General features: G+C 38.4%; 1 protein-coding gene across 18 annotated transcripts in view; it reads left to right on the top strand.

The window, feature by feature from the left end:
- Positions 1 to 22,011, top strand: part of MBNL1 (muscleblind like splicing regulator 1) — a 198,572-nt gene that overhangs the window by 21,488 nt on the left and 155,073 nt on the right. For 11 of the 18 annotated variants that reach the window (XM_032345037.1, XM_032345028.1, XM_032345012.1 and 8 more), the window contains exon 1: positions 1,871 to 1,979. The exons of 4 other annotated variants lie outside the window; for them this stretch is intronic. The gene's annotated coding sequence lies outside the window, so the exon portion shown is untranslated. Of the gene's footprint in view, positions 1 to 1,810; positions 1,980 to 22,011 lie in introns of those variants that run through there. 3 more of the 18 variants (XM_032345047.1, XM_032345075.1, XM_032345083.1) reach the window with 2 other exon arrangements.

Here is a 22,011-nt window from a genome sequence, read left to right as displayed (position 1 = left end):
TCTCCTGCCACTCCCCAACATTTACCCTTCCCTCACTTCTGACAGGAAAGCTGGCAGGTCCATTGTATCTGCCATGCTCTCTTCTCCATTTGACCAGTCGCAAGTCCCTTTCCATCTTGTTAATTGCTATATACCTTTCAAGGCACCTATTGAAAGTAACTCCTCCAGGAAGCCTTCCTTAACCCTCCCCAGCCAGGCCCCCTTTGGCTTGCCAACACCGTTTTAGCATTTATCCCTCAGGCAGAGATAATTGGTTTATTTGTCTCTTCCCTAGTAGATGTATTATCCTGGAGGGTAGGGACTGTGTTATCCATTCTTGTATCTCTGGCATAGTAGGCATTTGATGTAGTTGTTGAAATGAATGCTGAATTAGAAAAAAAGGAATTCCTCATTGCTACTAATTGGCAGATAGAGAGTGCCCCTTCCTATTCTCTGAGAAAGTGTCAGTATCCTTTTTAATTTGCCTCAATTGTGTGTGCACTTGGGTACTTTGCAATAATTAACACTGAGAAGTAGAGCCATTTAATTAATTAATTTATTTGTTATGGAAGGGAACTATGCACAATATTTACTGTTTTGGGGATCTAGCCAACGGCTGGAACTCAAGTCTGTTATTAATGCCTCTTATTCCTGAACTTTAGCACCTTTCACAATGTTTTTCCTTTTCCTCCTTAAGCCGGCCCCACCCTCTTTAATAGGACTTAACGAAGTTGTAGGATGAACACGGCACCATATCCACCATTTCATTCCACACTGTGTCCAAAACATGGAACCGATGTTTTAAATTAGAATCGTTATTGAACAAGTTATCGAACTTCCTTAAATTCAAAGAAAATTCTGCCCCCAACCCTCCAAAACATTATCATGTTAATCCAGAATTCTTTCCATTCAAAGTGGAGCCGCGTTGCATCTTATAACACCCAATGAATTATGATTTGGGGCCGTCGTTTGTTTTGCTCCAACAATAATATGACTTACTTGCCTTGGAATATTCCAGTATTTCAGAAAATGATATTTTATTTCCAGAGAAGGGTCTCTGCTTCCTATAAATCGTGTAATGCAGAGTTGGGAAGAAAGGGGATTTTACGTTCCAAACATTATTTACCAGCTCGAGTGGAAGCTGCAGTGGGAGTTTTTGTGCTTGCGTGACAGTTTTACTGAGGAACTGCAAAACTGTGGACACCCTGCTCCTTGAGGAAGAGACAGCCTGGCAGTCTTGCAGATCTTTTTCCCGCCTGTGAGCCCTCCAGGTTCAAAAACCGTGTGGTGCATTTTAAGGCGGCAGCCCCATGAGGTCCTTACCGTTTTCTGCCGAGCTGATTTCTCACCTTCAACCTAACCTTGCCGGCTTTCTTACAAAAAGCCCCATCCGCCGGCCTCTTTAAAAAAAAACAACGAACCTCTGTGTCGGCCCGGCTGGTTGCAAGGAGCGGAAAGTAGTAGGGGTGCGTCCCATTTGCACTATGTAGCTCGGCTGTTATAATGTTGAACGTGTAAGATGGAAGATACCACCGGTCGGCTGCGGGGATGCACCTCGCCCGCGCCGGCTCCGGTCTCCTTGTGCCCTCGGCGCCGACCCGCGAGCGGCGACGACCACCCCCTGCGGACTGGGTTCGCCTGAGGGGCGCCAGGGCGGCCCGGGCGAGGGCGGGAGGGCGGCGGAAAGTTGCCGAGCGTTTTTTCGCCGCCGCGTGCGTCCGGGAGCTCGACGAGTCCGCCCCGGGCTTCCTGGTGGGGCTGGGCGGGCGGGGGAGGGGCCGCGCAGCAGCAGCGGAAACCAGACCTCGGCGATAAGAGGCTGCACAGCGACATGCAACAGTCTTTTCACTGCAGCTGAATGAGTTGTGGCGCTCACCATGCTCCCGTGACCGGGAACTGACAAGTTCAATTTTAAATCGCGGGCCTCTTGGAATCATGACTCCCACAATGCCTTGGGCACTCGGTCGGCAGTCGGGCTGCCTCTGAAAAAAATGTGAGAGGTAAGTTTCCATTTTCACAGTTTCCTCGCGCGGCTCCGCGGCTCTGCATTGTTCGTACTCTTTCGGGGCCGTCCATGGCTGCGGGAGGAAGTGCGCGGGGGCTCCGGCCGGCTGCGTCTCGGGGCCGCCGGGGCTGGCTCGCCGCGGCGGGCGGCTTCCGATCGCGCGCCGTCTCGGGCTCGGGGGAGCGCGGGAGGCTGCCGCTGCAGCCCGGCCCCGGGCAGCCCTTCCCCGGGCGCTGCGGACCCTGTCAGAGCGCAGCCGGCGTCCAGTCTGGCAGTCTAGACAGAAAGAGAGAGAAGGACAGAGGGCGAGGAGGAAAGAGGGGGGAAAGGAAGGAAACAGGTGCGTGGAAGTGTACTTACAACTTAATGACCTTCGTCGGGGTGGGGGGAGACGCGAGTCCGTCAGACGCGAGCCACGGTTCCTCCCGAGAGAGCCCGCATCCCTGTCCCCGGGGCTGCCATCCAGCCCGGTTTTCATCTGGGCCAAATATGTGCACGCAAAGGTTAATTCTCTGCCTGCTACCCATAAATTACGCATGACATGTTTAGCTGGGCTTCCTTATATGGAGAGTGCTGTATTTCAGTCCAGTTTGCCTTTTGCCAAGTTTACAGGGCGGAAGACGCCCTGCATGAGAGGGCTCCTCTTTTTTTTTTTTTTTTTTTTTCATCGTTTTGTAGTGCGTCACTCAAAAACTGTAAGAAAAGTAAGTATAGACGCTCTCTGGGTGGAGCCGCAGTCGGTTGATTGAATTGCTTTCGTGAAAGACTGAAAAGAATGAAAAGTAGTTAGTACTTGGGTTCTGGTTTTTAGACAAAAGCAGGACAAATATGTGCCCCCCCCGCCCCCCGCACTTTTTTTTTTTTTTTTTGAAACGGAGCCGGAATCTGTTATTGGTAGTAATGTGTCATGTGAGAATACTTTGATTCCAGAGCCTGTAACACGAGCAGGTATATGGTGGAGCTTATGCCTGCTCCTCTCACAGCACTTTACAACGACAGGGGTGTTGCTAGAAGAGTCATTGTGTTTGTTCTTAAGTCTCTCCCCGGCCCGGGGGCGGGGGGCGGGGGTGCGGAATATATGGCTGCTGGGGTTTGGTGGTGTATTCCCGTGGAGGGGGCTTCCTTAGGATTAAGACGGAGTAAGAAGCTGCTAGAAAGGTTACTGCCACTGTCTTTACTTTGTGTGCCCACCAGCACAGGGACAGGCGATAGCAAAGGGATGGTAAACTCTGCCGTACTCTGAGGAATTTCTTAAACAAATTAATACACCGAGAGAGAAGTCATAATTAATGCCTTCGGATTTGCAGGCCCTCTGCAAGGCGCTTTGAAATACTACACCGGTGGACACGGTGTTCCTCCCTCCTGGGTCTGAACACAGTGTCTGTTTATACACAGAGGGTATTTCGGACCTAACTATTCTATACCCGCATAAGTGATCCACTCCACGTTATCTGTGTGGGCTCCTGAGAGTGTTGGTGTTTCTCCTTGTCCTGCTGTTGAGATAAAATATTATCACTAAGGCAGGTTAAAATGAAAGTTCAGCGACTCTGAAATTCATCGGAAGAGTATTTAGTTCAATACTTAGAATGTCTTAGATGTCAACTTATAGCCAGAGACACTGAATAATGTTATTTTGTAGCCTGAGAAAGCACATTGTTGTCACTTGTATCTTTGCTTTCTTAAAGTTGGTGACAACTATAGTTCAAAAATTTTTTTTTTTTTTGGGGGTTGCATAGGGGTGACTTTTTTTTTTTTTGGATTACTGTGTTGGTAGGCCTTCTTTCAAAGTGTAGACATAGTTTTTAGTTTTATTTGTTTAATGGGGGTTTCCTCAGGGAGAACTACAAAAGTTGCCTTTTGTGTTTTAGGGAACAGGTTGGGTCAGCACCAGAAAACCTGTTCATCCATCCGTCTATAATTACAGTGTCACTTAAGACATAATAATCAGGTTATATTATTACTAAGAGACTCAGAAAGGCTCACATGTGCCTAGTTTAATTTTTTTTTCTCATGTAACTAAGAACAAAAGTGTGATATTCTATGCAGCCATGCCAGTGGAGAATCCAGAGTGTTTTATGGTTTAAAATATTATTGCTTGTGTTTACATTTCCACATTTGAAGCAAACTTAGACTCCAAGTTGAATTCATTAAATTTTGCTTCCAACATTCTGTTCTTCCTCTGGGCACAGAATTCCTATGAAATGAAGCACTGGGTTTTGTTCCAGATCAAGAAAAGAGTATCCCAAGGTTTCTCCTGGGGTTGAGGGTGGTGGTGGTGGGGGGGAGTAAAATCATTTTTCTCATTGAATAAGAGTGTGTTACTTTATTATTAAAAAATTTCCTATTTTCATCATAAGCAAAAAAACTGCCCTTGCATTTATCACTGTCGTGGTTCATTAGACCTGTATTTGATATATCTATTTATGGAAACCAAGAGAGAATAGCCTTGCCGCACCTTCTGGTTTTCTGCTTGGTGATGGAAGATGCACAGGTTAGAGAACATCCTAGATCTTGCTCGGAAGGAGCTAAAGAGAATAGGTCACTGGGGTTTCCTAGACCCTTAAGAAAAAGTTATCAGGATGAGCAGTAGATATGAGGGTCAGAGGAGTGGAGCAAGGAAGTGAAATATATTCACTTAAATGTTTGTCTTAATGTAAAATCCCAACAGCAATACTGATTATAGAGGATATTACATAGGAAGATTTTGAAGTGGTGGCGTTTTAGGCCAGAAAGCTTCATATTTTTGGAAATCTAGAATGTGCCGTTCAGCGCAGCAGCCACTAGCCACATGTGGCTGTTGAGCATTTGAAATGTGGCTAGTTAAGTTTTACATTCTGGATTTGGAAAACTTTGTATGAAGGGAAGAATGTAAAACATCTGGTTAATATTTGTATATGGGTTATATGTTGCAATGATAATATTTTGGATATATCAGTTTCAGTAGAATATACTGTTAGGTTAATTTCACCTGCTTCTTTTTCCTTGTTTAAAATATGACTACTAGAACACCTAGAATAACAAATGTGGCTTGTATTGCATTTCCCTTGGGTAGTGTTGTTCTAGAATAAAGCAGGGAAGCAGCATTCTGAGAGGAAGCTGAAAGAGTTTGCTGGTTAAAATATAATAAAATTGAATTTTATTTTTACAAGCTCAAGAAGTTTACTATACATAGAAATACCTTGTCTTTCTTATCCATTGTAACCAAAATTTGAGAAAACACACTACCTAACATCTATTTTTATTTCCTCAAAACTACTGTTTAGTTTAGAGATTTAATGGTGAGGTAGTAATAACAGAGAAAAGGCTTATAATTAGGGGATGAGTCTTAACACCTCTCAAAGGCCAGAATAGAGTATGATTGCTACTTAGGAACATTTTAGAGACACTATAGTTATCATTGTCCTGAAGTTACCAAACATAAACGAGTCACTAAAATTTATTTTAAAATAGAGTTTTCGGTAAATAGCAATTATCCTCAAATGCTTAATATGTATTTTCCTATCCTATGACTTTCCTTCCTTAGAAAATAAAAACATCATGTAAATCCAGACAAACTCCTGACCACATGTTAATCAAAGATTAATAAATTCAGAAGATTGAAATTTTCACTTGTAAGCTATAAGACCTTGTTTTGAATGTTAAGAAAGGTAAAAATAGGTTTCTGTGGTAATACGGGCTTTGAAAGATTTCTATACACAGAGATAATTGTCTTTATAATTTGAACACATTCTTGAGAAAGCATCTGACTAGCAAACAAAGCACAATGGCATAGGTCCTGGAAACATTCCCCTCAGATATTTTCATAACTGAAGTACATTTTGCCATACACAGTGTTACGCTAGAAAAAATGCAGTTCTTTTCTACCCATATAAAGTATGCTTACTTTTACTTCCTTCAAGGCTGCCAAAGATATAGGACAGGGTGGATATAGTGGGTTCTTTTTTGCGGGGAGGACAGATTTTATAGAGAAACTTGGAAGAGTTGCCTCCTGGCTAGGTGCCATCTTGAATCTGTCTCCCCTTGTATGAGGTATAACTACCATTAGTGTTGATGCATGTGTGTGGTGTGGAGGGGAACACTGATCCCCATTAACTTTGCATATCATTTTTGATGAGTCATGGAACATGTTCTCTAATGGTTGGAGAATTATTGATTGCTAAGCAGAGAATTCAAGAAGAGCTATTGACATAGGGCATTAAGTGTCTCTAGACATATTTTATATTTTTAGATGAGATAGGGAAATTGATTTTTATGTAGTGTTTTTATATTATAAAGATATATGTTTATGTAAACATTACAGCTATATCCTTAAAAAAGCACTTAGCAAATACACAGTTACAGTTTTTTACATATTATTATTAGGTTTTAATGACCCTAGTACATTTCTTACAGATAATTATTTACATTTTCCAAGAGACATCTTAATACCTGTGTCTGTGACATCCATAAAAGTGAAGAATCTTTAAAGCATTTATGTTACAGTATTAAATATTATGTATTTGGCACTTTCCCCACTGTTTTTGAGATCTTACTCAGGTTTCTGTGATTTTCCTTTGTTAAAATAGTTCAGGATATATTAATCTTTTTGATGGAATATAACCATATTTTATAGAGTGAAGAATTCCTTTTCCACTGAGATCAGTGCTTTTAAAAAGGTGAAGAGGTTTCTGAAATAACTGTTATGCTTCCAATAGTGTATATGCTCCAAAGGAAAAACTGTCATCTCTTCGGAAATTGTTCTAAGAAGTTGAGAGTTCTATCTTTTTTATACCCAAAGAGGTGAATAAGAATTGGTAAGGTAATAGTCCTCTGAAATGTGGACACAATATTTATGTGAGTGTTTGTGTGAAGGCTGAGTATTCCCAAGACAAGGCTAATTTATTCAAATAATCTGGCTGTTAAATAATGCCATATTATTAAAAGGAACTGTGCTAAATATCATATAATCTAAAAGCTGTTGCCTATGCAAATATCAACCATGGTCCCTCTCCAGCTGGTATTTCTTCCTCCAAAGGATTTTTAAGAGAAACTTATATTTAAAACTGAGTTTTCTGTATATTTTGAATTTTAAAACAGTTTTGGAGCTATTAACTAAGCATGAACTTGTTTTAAAGAGCTAACAAGATCTGAGGATCATGGGAACAAGTTTAATCATATGAAGTAAACATGACATTGCTAAGATATTCTATTTTGTAATGTTGATTTAAGTGAATACATATTGGGGCAAAATAGTAAGCTAGGCTCAGTGAGATCTACCAAACTTAATCAAAATATACTTGATCTTCAAAGAAGTGGCAGTCTGGTAGCAGAAGTAAGAGTTTTGAAAATAACTGTTAAGTAGAAAGTGGTATTTCGTAAACAGTGGCTTGGCAACATGGTTTGGAAGTACAGATAAGGAAAGATAAGTCTTAATGTAGCTCTGACCAATACATGTAATAAAGAGAACAGTCTTAATGTATAAATAATGGAAAACCAAAGCTATTCTTTATTTTTCAACCATGCAAAAATAGTGTTCTGTTAAGCCAGCATTAATTATATCTATTTAGTTACTATTTACATATTTTTCATACATTTATATTTAACATTCAGACACAGGATTTTTGTATGTGTTCTTTTTCATTTCTTTAGTTCATTTCTCTAGTAGAAATATAGAGATTTCCAGATGTCCTGTACTAGAATATAGATAGCTTTTGCCATCAGTTTTACTGTTGAATACCATAAAATATCATCTTTTGAAGTCAACAGATTGTTACTGTTGTGTCAGAAGACCAGAATGGGTAATGAAGTTGAACAGTGGATGCAGAGAATTTGCCAAAGACTAGATTGAAAGCAAACTGACAATTATAAAGAGGTTGTTTGCTAAAAATCTATATATTAAAGTTAAGAAGTAGAAATAATACTAAAATATATTTAAAAAGCAGTGATTTCATTTTGGGAAAAGAAATGGATCATACATAATGAACAACAATGAGGGAACTACATATTGGCAGGAGATTTTAATCAGAAACAGCCAGAGTATCAAATTTAACATGACATTGAGTAAAAGAAAAGTGGAGTAATAAAAACAGAAGGTATAGACACAGGGAATAGTGTCCCACTTATGAATACAATTTTGTGGGTTTTCAAAAATAATATTTTAAGTACATAGTTGGTGGAAGATGTCACATTGTCTGTACTTTTCTGTATGTACATTCCTATCCTACTAACATCTGTCTACAGTGATTGTGACTGAATAGACTCTTCCAGAAAATGCCAGAAAGTATGGTAACAATAATATATGCAGTGGGAAATATAAACAGCGAGACTTTACAATTTAATATAAACAGCGAGACTTTACAATTTAATAGTCAAAACACATCATAAGCATGTTAAATAGCAGCAATGCCAAAATAAGGCATTACGCAGTTCATATTTAGAGCATCGTTAAAGATATTTTCTGAACTTGATGTAGTATTAGAACTTACAGACCATTCAGAGCCTATTGCATGCAGAATTTGTAGTCACATATCTAGCAATCCGTTTACCAGCATTGTTGATGATAGTGGTAGTGACACTTTCACATTTTACTTATTTCTGTGTTCTCTGATTGTAAGAAAGAACTACCTTTACCATGACCTTTTAGCACTCCATGTGGATGAATAGCTCTTATCCCAATGGAAACATAGTTTGGGTGGTGGTAGTCAAGTTAGGTGACAGAAAGAAAGAAGGGAAGGCATAGGGCTTGCTGTGTGGGGAAAGGTTGGTAGGAAAACCTCTGAGTCATTAGCTGAACTTGCAACTCTATTCCCAAGCCAAAGGCCCCCTCACTGATATTTCTATTTACTAAGTTTTAGTTTCAAAAAAGCTGTATTATGAAAAGACACATCACATCCTTTAAAGAGTTTCTAAATTTGTTTTGGAAATCCAATGTTTGTTGCAGTGTAAGTAGAACAACAAAAACCAGACCTCAGTGGGGGCTAATTTTTGAAAAGTAGAACATTCAGCAAATGTAAGAGGTGATATCAGTTTTATTATTATCATTTTAAAATGATAATAATAATCTGTATATGTTCTGTATATACAGATTATAATCTGTATATGTTCATTACATTTTTGTTTGTATTTTGAATGGAGAGACTGTTGGGAGGTTGGCACAGACAAGCTTCACAATGTGTAGACTTTATTTTATAGACCAGATCTGACCAGGTATATGGCCTGGGGGAAACCATTTACTCTTTCCAATCCCTGTGTTCTATATCTGTGAAATGATAAACATGTAAATAATTATTAATAATAGAAATTCCAAGGGCACCTGGGTGGCACAGTTGGTTAAACATCTGACTCTTAGTTTTCGGCTTAGGTCACAATCTCAGGGTTCTGGGATCAAGCTCCAGAGTTGGGGCTCCCTCTCCCTCTGCTCCTCTTGCTCATGTTCTCTCTCTCTCTCTCTCTGAACTACATAAATAAATCTTTAAAAAAAAAAAGAAGTTCTTTTTTATTTTTTTATTTTTTAATAAAATAAGTAAAAATAAAAAGTTTATTTTTTAATAAAATATCTCATTTAATCTTTTTTTTTTAAACAGCTATAAAGTAGGCCTTATGACCTTTATATCTTCAAGACTAAGTAGCATGACTAGAAATCTCTCTATCATTTGTAGAATTATGAGGCTTGTTGTTTGCCTTGGTTCCAAATCCACGTTTTTAACCCATTTTTTTCTTGCCTCCAATGATAAAGAGTAGTAATGAGGATAAGAACTATAATGAAGATTATTAGCATTTTTGGACTGCTTTCAATATGCTAGGGTAGGGTTTATGAATTAATTCATGGATTCCTGAGAACAACCCTGTGAGATGGGTGCTATATTAGCTTCATAGATGGGAAAATAAGGCACCAGCAAGTTAATTGTCTAAAATTACTTAAGTAACATGAAACACAAGAAGGAGTTGAATCAGGGTAGTCCAGTTCTAGAACCTGTGCTTGTACATGAAAGAATAAAAACAAATTAAAAAAATATTTGTGTTAGATGCATAGAGGAGATTGAGACCATAAACATTTGTAATTCTCTAGCAGAGTCACACTTTTACAGCATTTAGAAATAAGAGGATAGAGAGAAAAGACATGAGGGGAGATAGGCAGCATGTGGGGTAGGAAGAAGGGAGGAATCAGGTGGGAGAGGAGATTGGTACAGAGGGGGCCATTGAAGAGCAGGTGGTATAGGTTTGATACACAATGGGGAGCACGGGACATGTGGTTAGGCCTGTAATCTTACAGGCATGCATTTCAGTGACAATTTATAGAAGAAGGATAGGACACATATAGGATGAAGTAGAGATTGTAGGAAAAAGATGAGGGGAATGCCAGGAAATGAAAAGAAAGACTTATATGCTGGGGGAAAAGTGACTGGGATCCCCCTCTACGGTCTATAGGATGTATGTAGCAACTGTTTAGATGTGGATCTGAAAGGCAATGGGAGGTAGTAAAAATGATATTTAAATACGGTATTTTTTTAAACTTTTCATCAAAAATTTCTTATGTAAAAGTTTTAATCTTTAATGTTAATTCTGTTCATTACATTGCTACTTGTGCACTCTTTTAGGATAAAGAACTGTGGAGTGCCTAGGTGGCCCAGTCAGCTAAGTGTCTGTCTTTGGCTCAGGTCATGATCCCAAGGTCCTGGGGATCAAGTCCTGCATCGGGCTCCTGCTCAGTGGGGAGTCTGCTTCTCCCTCTACCCCTCCCCCTGATCATTTTTTTCTCTCTCTCTCTTTCTCTCTATCACCTTCTCTCTCTCTCTCTCTCAAACAAATAAACAAACAAATAAATAAATAAATAAAATCTTTAAAAAGGTTAAAGAACTATATTTTAAAATGTCACTAAGAGAAAAATACTTAAACTTGTGTTTTATCAGGAACTACAACTCGATTGAATAGAGGATGCATGTTAAATTCTTAAAATATTTCGTTTGTGTCTAGCTCTTTTAAATAAAGCGCAAGATGGGATGAACTGTAGAACGTCACCAGATTCTTCATCCCAAATTGGTAATTCTGAAGTAAGCATAATTTTGTCTTCAGGGGCATATTGTTATTTGCTGGGAAATGCTTTCATGTTGGCCAGGCGGTTCTGGTCTCTTATTAAAGGAACAGCAGTGTCACCTGTCCTCTGTGATAAACCAGGTGGCACACAGATACATGATAAAGCAAGTTTGCAATGTGCTCAATGTGACTGACATTTATACTTGGACCTTGCTATTTTCGGGAAGGTATCAGTATAACTGTGATATTCTTTTTCCTGGAAATAAAAACTCCTTGACAATAAGACATTCTTATAAACAGAGTGATGTACGTATGGAAATAAATAAGCAGTTACCTGAGCTCACAGTTTCCTGGTGTTGTGAGGATAGTTCTAGTTCAGACAGAATAGAAAGCTTAGTAGCAGTACTCATATGCCTTTTTGCTTAAGGTCCTTCGATGCTTTTTACAAGTAAACGGCTTAAGGTAGTTTAAACAGAAAATGTCAGAGCAGTGATAGATGATGTTGTATTTAACATGCATAGAAAAATTCCCATGAAATGAAGATGGTTTTCAAGAAAATGATTCTATTTATAAATATTTACCAGTTATTATTTATTTAGATGGTCTGTATCTATGAAAAATAATAAAAATTGCACTTTTTATGTCTTTATAGCGTGTTTATATAGAGCCAGAGAAAATCGTGTTAACAGTGGTTTATTTCGCCTTTTGTTTATATGCCTCGTGGTATTATGTCAAAGCCACACTTAGTACATATTTTTTTCTATTATTAGATTTTTATTTTCCTTATCAGATTTTTGCCTTATGCTATCAAGATACGGTAAAATCTGTTTTGTTGTGCTGTTTGAGGTAATGTTCAGAAAGTGTTCATTTTTTAACTAAGATTAAACAGTGTTAAAATGAGAAATTCTGCTTTGCTTTCTCTATTCATTGGGCTAATTTTAACTAGACAAGTTTACTCTGAATTATTTTGAGCCATTATTTGAATTTCATTGCTCAGACATTTTAGGGAAAGCTGCATTGTCAACTTAGTGGATTCAGGTAAGTATTTGTTTTTAAATACCCCGTCCAGAAGACTTGAAGAGATTTGATGAACATAGCAAAAGTGAACAACAGGGAATACAAGCGAATCTTTGACCCAGGTGTAGGGTCTCTCTGAGGCATTGCATGACCTTTCCAAAAAGTAATTTGAAATGTCCAGAACAATTGAGATTATTGAAAAAAATATATCCTTCAAACATAATTCTTCCTAATGCTTTCTGGGGGACCACATTTACTGAAAATTGCGTGTAGGAAATAACTCAGAGAAATCTATTTTTGAGGGCTGAATTTTAAAAGTAAATATTGTTTTGGAAGCAGTTAATACAGGAAGAAATTATTGTGTCTGTTTCTCAGTAATGCATTAAAGTTTGCTAAGTGCTGAGATCTTTTCACTTAAAAAGTTATTTTACTATGTTAACAATAAAGCAATACAGGGAAATCAATTCATCCTTTGTGTTCTGCTAAATAACTAATTAACAAACGTATTTTGAGCACTTATTAGAGTTAAGGGATTACAGTAGGTCAGGACAGGGGATTCTAAGGAGAATTATGTATTTTCTCTTCGTTGGCTTGTAATTGAGCTGGAGGGAAAGACATGAAAGGCGGACAGTACAACTGAGTATTTTTATTTTGTTTTTTTAGAGAAAGAACGAGAGAGTGCATGTGCAGGCATGTGTGGGAGGTGGGGGGAGGGGCAGAGCAAGACAGAGAGACTCCTTTTTAAAAGATTTTTATTTATTTATTTATTTGACAGACAGAGATCACAAGTAGGCAGAGAGGCAGGCAGAGAGAGAGATTGGAGGAACGAGGCTCCCCGCTGAGCAGAGAGCCCAATGCGGGGCTCGATCCCAGGACCGTGGGGTCATGAGCCGAAGGCCGAGGCTTAACCCACTGAGCCACCCAGGTGCTCCCCCCGCCTTTTTTTTTGTAAGATTTTTTTAAAATTTATTTATTTGAGAGAGAGACTCTTAAGCAACCTCTGGGTTCAGTCTCATGACACTGAGATCATGACCTGAGCTGAAGTCAAGAATCAGAGGCTTAACCGACCAAACCATCCAGGAGCCCCTACAATTGAGTGTTGGCCCTCTATAATCGCCAAAGGAGGAGATTCAAAGAAGAAAGAAAATCCAAAGAAGGAAGCTTTATGGAACCAAATAGTCAAGGCATGCTGTGTGGAGGAGAAATTTGCCACTCTGTTCAGAAAGTGGAAGGAAACAGTGAACGGGGGGCAGGTAATAAGGCTGGCTACCATGTTTGAGTGTCTTCTTTGTGAGACGTTGCCAGTTTACATTCTCTTATGAAAGAACCATCTCGTAGTGGTGTTCAGCAGTTAGGGAACTCAGGACTTTGTGGCAGGAGCCACCATTCTCTTGACAGAAGTGAGGAAACAAAGACTCAGAGAAGTTAACCTACTTGCCTAAAGTTACACAGCTGGTGAGCTGCAAAACTGAATTGAAGCCCAGTCTTCTCTTACTTCAGAACCACGTTCTTTGTTACCCTATTAGGATTCCGCTGGGAATGGGTGGCTATAGTTATGATACAGTGACTTTAAAACTTCACCCATGCCACAACTGACCTAGGTTGAGAAGGTGTAAATTTAACTTCAAAGGCTGGCAAATAAAATTTCATCTTTTTGCTTTGACGCTGTCATATAGTCTGACAAATGCTTATAATCTTTGTTTCTTAGATTTAGAACAAAAACAAAACAAAACACACTAGACCTCCCGTCTTCAGCAGAGGGAGTAAGGACTTGCATTCGTGTGACCTGTTACAACACTGTATTTGGGAGGCTCTCAGAGAAAGCTTAGTGAGGTTCCAGAAGATAATGTACTTTCATACCAATAATGTGATGCTCTAAAATCTTCACCAAGAAACAAATGATCAGGGTAACTCCAGAGTGCATGCTGAATTCACTTATCATCCTCATGTGGTTATTTTATGCTTTCGTGTTCTGTCGCGTTCACACACCAGTCTGTGTTCTCAGCCACTGTGTGGCATAGCTTACGATTTTAAGAGATAAACTGTTAATTGAAGACTTGTTCTGCTGGAAACATGTCACTTTGCTAACAAATTCCTCTCTTCATAGAGCTATTTAGAACACATACCAAATGAAATTATATAATGTCTGGGGAAGGAAAATGGAAGAATCTTATGCCATTGCTTTTGGCATCAAAGGAAAACCCTCTCTGTTAATTTAGCAAATATCGATTGAGTATGGGGTATCCATGGGCTTCCTATCACGCTCTGTCCTTCAGAGGATAAAAAGGTGAGTAAAATATGCCCTGTTCTTAAAGTAGTTTCCAGTGTAGTGATAGAAATATTCACAAGTAATGTACGGGCAAAACAAAGTGGGCACAAGAGCCAAGAATAGGCTGCCTGTGGGCAGAGTGTGGAATTTGCCTAAAACCATCCAGTAGACACATTAACTCTTTACACGCTCTGTATGTGAGAGAAAAGACAAAGCCATCCCATGATTTATTTTAATTATGTGATTTCATATTTAAACTGCTTGTATTTCTGCCTCAGTGTTTGATAAAGAAGCATGACCCAAATGTAGTGTCATTCTAGACTAGACAGAAAAGATTACTTTATTTATGGGGTTGGCACTCTGGGAGAAAGGTGGGGAACGCCCAATTTATCGGAAGCTTCTTCATGCTCACACCTTGATGAGGAGAGTAAATCACTCCATATTGACAGTCAAGTTTCAGAGCCTGCAACTTTCGTGTTAACGGAGAAGCAAAGACTATAAGAGAGATGTGTGTTATACCTAACTTTAATGACAAAAGGTTTTGGATATGTACATGGTGCTCTGTTTCCTCCAACTTTTTCTTTGTGAGCAGGAAATAAAGCTGTATTTTGTAGGCCAGCTTCCAAAAAGTGCAACTATGCGTATTCTGTTAAGACCCCATTCAGCTGTGAAGTGTTCATCCCTCGTTTCCAGCATTTAAGCTGCAGTCTCAGTTAGAAAACTCAGAATTTTTCTTTTATTGCTTACCATTATACATTTTTAATCAAAAACATTTTTCTTTAAAGCCCACAGCATAAAAAGCTTCGCGATAAGGTTTTGACTGAAATTTTCAAGAGAAATTAAGGATAGACCTTCTGCTTTTCTGACATTTACAGCCCAAAGAAAAAGGTCCATTTTTAGGGAAATAATGAAAACAACCAAACCACAAAAGGATCAGCCTGTTAGCAATCGTAATAATTATAAAAACAGCAACTTATTCGGTAGGAATTTATTCTATTCCATATGTGACCATATATGGTTCTTGTATGGTGCTTTGAGATTTGGGCGGTGCCGTCCCTCTCTCTAGTTTACAGGTGAGAAAATGGACAGTAGGCAAGGTTAAGGTCAGGTAATTTGCCCAGGGATCATGTAGTGCAGTACTGAGAGTGCCACGATCCTAACCCAGAGGTTCTGCTGTTTGTTTGTCTGCTTGTTTCCATTCGTCTGGTATGAATTAAGTACACAAATATTGACAGCACTGTCAGTTTGAGACCTAATCCAAGTTGGTTCTGAAAAGACTACATGAAGGGAAGATGTGAGAGATGGCTTTGGAAGCATTGTGGTCATAAAACAGCAGAAGAGTTGATGAAGTGGACTTTGAAGTTTCGCTGGCTTGGAAAGAAGAGCTTGATCAAATGGTCTAATGTGCCTGTGTGGTTTGCGTAGTATTAGTTCTCCTCACACCTAATACCCTCTACCCCGGCGCTCACCGAGATCAGCAGAATCTACTTTTAGACTCAAAATCTTTGCCACCTGTGAAGTTTCTGATGTCACTTCTGAATGACAGAGCACTCTGCCAATTGCTCAGTTGGATGACTTTAAGTAGCACATTTTAAGAAGTGTCTCGAGCCCAAAAAGAGTATTGCAAATGTGCTTCTCATTTATTCAGCTGCATTATTGAAGGCATTAGAGGATTCAGTTCATTTCTCTCATCACTAAAATATAGAAATCTTACTGCCAATATTAAAATAATAAAACATTTTATTGAGAATTGACATTCACTTGAAGATGTCTGATTGAACGTTCTCAGTTTCCCTCATATCCCTAACACGGTAGTTAGAGCACGTGCCCGTGTATGTCTTGTGTGCCTGTAGGTGTGTTGGTCTACCGTCCTTCCAGGTACGTGTCCTTTATAAAGGATTATGGAGTAGTACATAAGTTACAGTTAAAAATAGAATAACTATGTGAGGCAAACAGGTACATTCACCAACTAATGTTTAGGAATTTGCTCTGAAATATTTATTTAATACCATTTTCTGGTTCTCTGCACTGATAGCAAGCAGGACTTGTGAAAATGTAGACCCTACGTGGAAATAAAATGAAAGATACTCTGATAGGCAGGTGTCAGTTTGAATACACCATTACTCCAATAGTTTTTAAGGCTTGAGATCAAACAGTTGGTAGAGATGTTATTAAGAATCTTCTGTGTCTTAATAAATTGATCTCCATTGCTCTTTTCTTCCATTGGTGTTCAACTCTAACCAATTCATACAGCAACAGTTTTGTTTATAAATGACCTGACACTCATGGATTCGGAAAATGCTTTCCCTTTACATACCAAGAATTCTCAGGCATGTTTTTTAGGAGGAATATGCCATGCTAATACAATAATTTTTTGGCAAGAAAATGAAGCACCTATATTTCACTTCAATAGTTCTGTGATAAATGAAGTATAACTAAATGTGCAGATTCTGCAACATTCACTTAAATATTAATTTGGGTTCTTTTATATTCTAGGCACTGTGCTAGGCATTGAATACATAATGGTTAACATAAGCAGATACAATTATACAAGTGCAATTATAAAATTTAGACAACTCTCAAATTTTATATTGGCCATTGTAGAAATAATGACATATTATTATAGTTCTTAACGCCACAAAATTTAAATAATTTTTTCAGGTGATTAAAACCTATTATTTATAGATGTCAATAAATATTTATTTTACATGAAATAAACAAATGAAAACTCTATCCATGTTAGTTTCCTATGTATGAGGGATGTATTTTATTTTCATGTAAAGAAAAGTACCACTGTATGCTTAGAATATGCTTTTACTATTATGCAAGAGAAATGGCATCACAAAGTATTGCAGAAAGAGAAAACTCAATTTTGAGTGGCAGCACAATATTCTGAGTTTGAAAGGTCAGGCTGGTACAGGAGGCTCGGGTTTGCCACTCAATCTCATGCAGAATGCTGTGACAGCCAGGGCTGATACAGCTGAAAATATCTGTAGCCTTGGAAGCCTTGTAAGTTTCAGAAGGTCATTTTGGCATCTAGTAGGAACACTGATTCGTATGGAAGGTCAAACTGGATAGCCTGGCCAAAAAAAACAAACAAACAAACAAAAAAAAAACAGGTTGCTGAACCTAGCCGTTGTAGATTTTTACTAATTGTCCCTTGCAGTAACTGGGTATCCTCATCCAGCGTGACCATCTTTCACTGAAATATTTTTAGAGGAGTACGCTTTACTTGATGGTGAATTCTAGATTTTATTTATTTATCTGACACACACATACATAGAGAGAGAGAGAGGGAGGCTGACACTGAGCTCCATCCCAGGACCCTGGGATCATGACCTGAGCTGAAGGCATATGCTTAACAACTGAGCTACCTGGGCACCCCTTGATGGTGAATGCTAATAAGTTCTCTTTTCTCTTCTGAAACTTCTAAGTATCCCATCTACAACCTTACCTCGTACCAGGACAAACATTACTTCCATTTTATGTGTGATGTATGCTCCATCCAAAAAGATGTGAGTCGGCTTATAACAGTAAAGTGCACATAAAATAGGACTGTAAAAAAGAGACCTAACAAATCAATTAGAAGGAAAAGGGATAAAACAAGTACTTGAGATGAAATCAGAGCCCTAAATTTATCTCTCAGCTTTCTGGCAACCAAAGCAAAAGCTTTAGGAAGTAGAAAAATCCTGAGTTTACTTAATAGGACCTCTTCAGATCTCATGTACGGTCTTATTCTTAGCCCTTAGGGTGTTAAGTTAAATAGTCTGACTCCGTCCTTGGGTGAAATCTTGGAATGGATGAACTCCAATTAATTAAGAAGTGAGGCCCAGATTCTAAAGCCTGGCCTTCAAGGCCCTTACTGATTTGGTTCCAGTCCCCAAACACAGCTTTATTTCCCACCAGCCCCATGGCACGTGGGTGCTCCATTCGGACTAGTTCCCCCAGTGCTCGTGTTCTGTGCTTTCCCATACCCCTGTCTTTTCTGGCTCTATTCCTGCCTTCTGGATTGCCATGCCTTTTTGTCTCTAACCAAATGAGATTCATCCTTCTGTCTTTCCATCTTAAATGTCTTATGCATCATGAAACCACCCCTGACCTTTCTCCTTTAACTCCCCAAACTTTATTGTTCTCTCTGTTGTGTACTTCTCACTTTTTTTTTTTAACTGTGTACAGAAAAGGTGTGTTTGTTTTATGTTCCCCTGTAAGTGGTAAATTATTCACAGCTGGATCCATGTATTAATACCCTCTGTAGGGGCTCCTGGGTGGCTCAGTGGGGTAAAGCCTCTGCCTTTGGCTCAGGTCATGATCCCAGGGTCCTGGGATTGAGCCCCGATTAGGGTTCTCTGCTCAGCAGGGAACCTGCTTCCTCCTCTCTCTCTGCCTGCTTCTCTGCTTACTTGTGATTTTTGTCAAATAAATAAATAAAATCTCAAAAAAAATACCCTCTATGTCTAGGTTATGTATAAAGGGCCATCAATAAACTGTTTATATAATCAAGACATAGATATAATTTTATCTGTGTATTGTTTATTTTTGATGAATGTGTTTATTCATTTAACAAGGTTATTGTATGTGTTGGACATATTTGGATTTCTTTTAGGAAAATATTTATTTTTCTAGGAGAGTGGAGAAGAAAAAAGAGAACTGAAAATAAATAAATGAATAAAAAATAAATAAGCTATTTTTAATTGTTTTGACTTTGCACCTTCCTATTTGAAAGCAATGCATTATTTACCATTTCTTTGTGGCATAAGGCAACTAATATAATACAGAACAGGTTTGTTACATGTAAAAGAAAAGTATCATTTATGCTGTTTCAAACCCTTAGTGCTTTCTCTCTAGTGTACTTTTCCATGGTTTTAACAGCTGTCAAGAGATCTGTCCAACTCTACATGGCTTAGAAGTGTTTTAGACAGTTATTCTATCCCCTTCACTGCTTTTCAAACACTGTTTTAGTAGTTGATATAGATCAGCCTTACTATATGCAGACTTGCTTAGCACATATTCAATTTTATACTTTTAGAGCAGCATTTCGTTTTACTTATAGGGAAGGTTTCTAGCTGATACATTTTAAGCTCCTGTAATGAAAGCTCTGAAGAAAATGTGGGTTCTTCTTGCTCAGAGGGCAGACAAAAATAAAATCATGCTCACAGACCTCTTCCTCAACAATTAATATTGAAATCAGTTACTGAGTATTTACAACCCTGTAATGCATTAATTACTAGATTAAAATTGATTAACAGTCTCAAGAAGCTGATAGACATGGTGTGTAATTTTCACATCCCTAAATGTACATTATTAGTGTCGAGTGAATACCCATGGACATACAAGGACAGTAGCAACCATCTCTCAGCTTTGTAAGGGACCATCTTATCTCCTTTAGAATCTATATGCAAGCCTTTTTCTTTCACTTAAATCTCAGCACAAACCCTGGGTGATACAGTTGTTGCTGCTCTACCATATCCCATTCCAGCCTCATTCTCTCTGTTTTTATCCTAGTTACGGTCATTGTCATTTCTGTAAAGCTTGGCGTTAAATTGCCAGCATGTGTTGTGAAAAAAATTTTAAAGATGGAATTAGAAGACCTGATTTGGGATCCCGATTCTGCCATTTAATTGGCTTAGGGGACTTAAGTGAGTCAGTCAAACCGTACAAGCTTCAGTTTGTTTGTTCACAAAGGGCAATGTAATAGAACCAACTCTTTAAGAGCTGTGAGGATCAGGGCGCCTGGGTGGCTCAGTGGGTTAAGCCACTGCCTTCGGCTCAGGTCATGATCCCAGTGTTCTGGGATCGAGCCCTGCATGGGGCTCTCTCCTCAGCGGAGAGCCTGCTTCCTCCTCTCTCTCTGCCTGCCTCTCTGCCTACTTGTGATCTCTCTGTCAAATAAATTAAAAAAAAAAATCTTAAAAAAAAAAAAAGAGCTGTGAGGATCAAATGGCAACAATCAGGTAAAAATAATTGTATACCTATATATAAAATACTATTTGCTGTGTTGTACAATCATAGAATGTATGGGTTCTGGGGGAAAAAACAAATTTTTCTACTTGGCTCCTCCAGTAGAAACTTGCTATTAAAGAATCAGATGAACACCTGCAGATTTTGTATAAAAACTCAAAAAAGAAATGTAACATAAACCAACTTCTCAAAAGTTCATCACTTCAAGGGTTTATTACTTAATAAAAGAGAGAGCATAGTTTGTAGTTTTATCCAGAGTAAAGTGGTTCTTATTGTAAGAAGATTAAGTAATTTCTTCCCCCCCCATTAATTTTAACAGAGTTTTTACTTTAATTTAAATGAAGAACTAGGAAATAAGTCAATCAGAAATACAATTATATGATTTCACTCAGATGTGGAATGTAAGAAACAAAATGGAGACACATAGGGGAAGGGAGGGAAAAATAAAAGAAGACAAAATCAGAGAGGGAGACAAACCATAAGGGACTCTTAATCATAGGTAACAAACTGAGGGTTGCTGGAGGGGAGAGGGTGGGGGTTGGGGTAACTGGGTGGTGGGCATTAAGGAGGACATGTGATGTAATGAACACTGAGTGTTATGTAAGATTGATGAATCCCTGAACTCTACCTCTGAAACTAATAACACACTATATGTTAATTAATTGAATTTAACTAAATAAAAGAAATGAAGAGCTAGTTTTTTGTTATATATGAAGACCATGATTTGACTAATTCCCTCATAAAAGTTTTTCCTTATTCTTTGGATACGCATACACAGACGCACACACAAACATACGTAGATACCTACCCATCCATTCATAAATTAATTCCTATTTCATACATACCTGTGTTATTAACAGTTGATCTTATATTGTGGTGATTGAGTAGGTGCTTAATTGTTTCTTCATCTTTTTACAAAATGACTTCACTATTATAAATTATTCTCATTGTTAGTGAGAAATAAGAAATCTAAGTATCACTGCCTTTAAAGAATTGAGTGTGTGTGTTTATACATAATGGTTTATTTGACATTTAAATGATAGAACAAAATGAAGTTTGAAGATCTCATTATGATTGCCTTTTAAATATGACCAGTGCATTCCTTCAGATATACTGGGAAGTTTTTGGGTTTTTTTTTAAATAAGCTAAGTAACTTTTGCATGCTAACTTGGAGTGACTGTTGAACAGGGTGAGAATATAAGTGGTTTGAGACATGATGAGTAGTATCTTAGAGTGATGTGGAGGAACATGCATGGTGCCTGATTAAAAATGATACTTTAAAAAGTGAATATAACAGAATTTTGCATAACATTTTGCAGGTGGGTCAAGTTTTTAAAGTAATTCATAGATTGTAGTAAAAAACCTTGTTACCAAATCTCAAATAGTCCGACTTTTCAGGACAGATATTCTGAGTTCTTTGGAAGTTTTTGGGTAGATATGTAGGAAACAGTCTGGTGGAAGTAATATTTTAGGTTCAGTTGATTATAATTGCCAAAATTTAATGAGATTAAGAATAACCCAGAGGAGTTCAATTAAAATGTAGATTCCTGGTCTTTATCCTCAGTTGGTTTAAGGTAGGCCTTAGGAATATATATATTTTAATAGTCATCCCCCAGGTGACTGATGCAGATAGTCCAAGACTCTAGAGCATCAGTATCCAAGAACAAAAAGTGTCCCTGTTAATAAACTGTTGGCAGTTGTTTGAGTTTATTAGCGACCATCAATGCACTGTAATTGGCCATGGAAAGCTGGTCATTGCTTTTTAAGTGTA

Source organism: Mustela erminea, chromosome 1 (genome assembly GCF_009829155.1).
Source record: "Mustela erminea isolate mMusErm1 chromosome 1, mMusErm1.Pri, whole genome shotgun sequence".
Taxonomy (NCBI): Eukaryota; Metazoa; Chordata; class Mammalia; order Carnivora; family Mustelidae; genus Mustela; species Mustela erminea.
The sequence above is the reverse complement of the archived record's forward strand: the minus strand, read 5'-3'. Positions and strand labels throughout refer to the sequence as shown.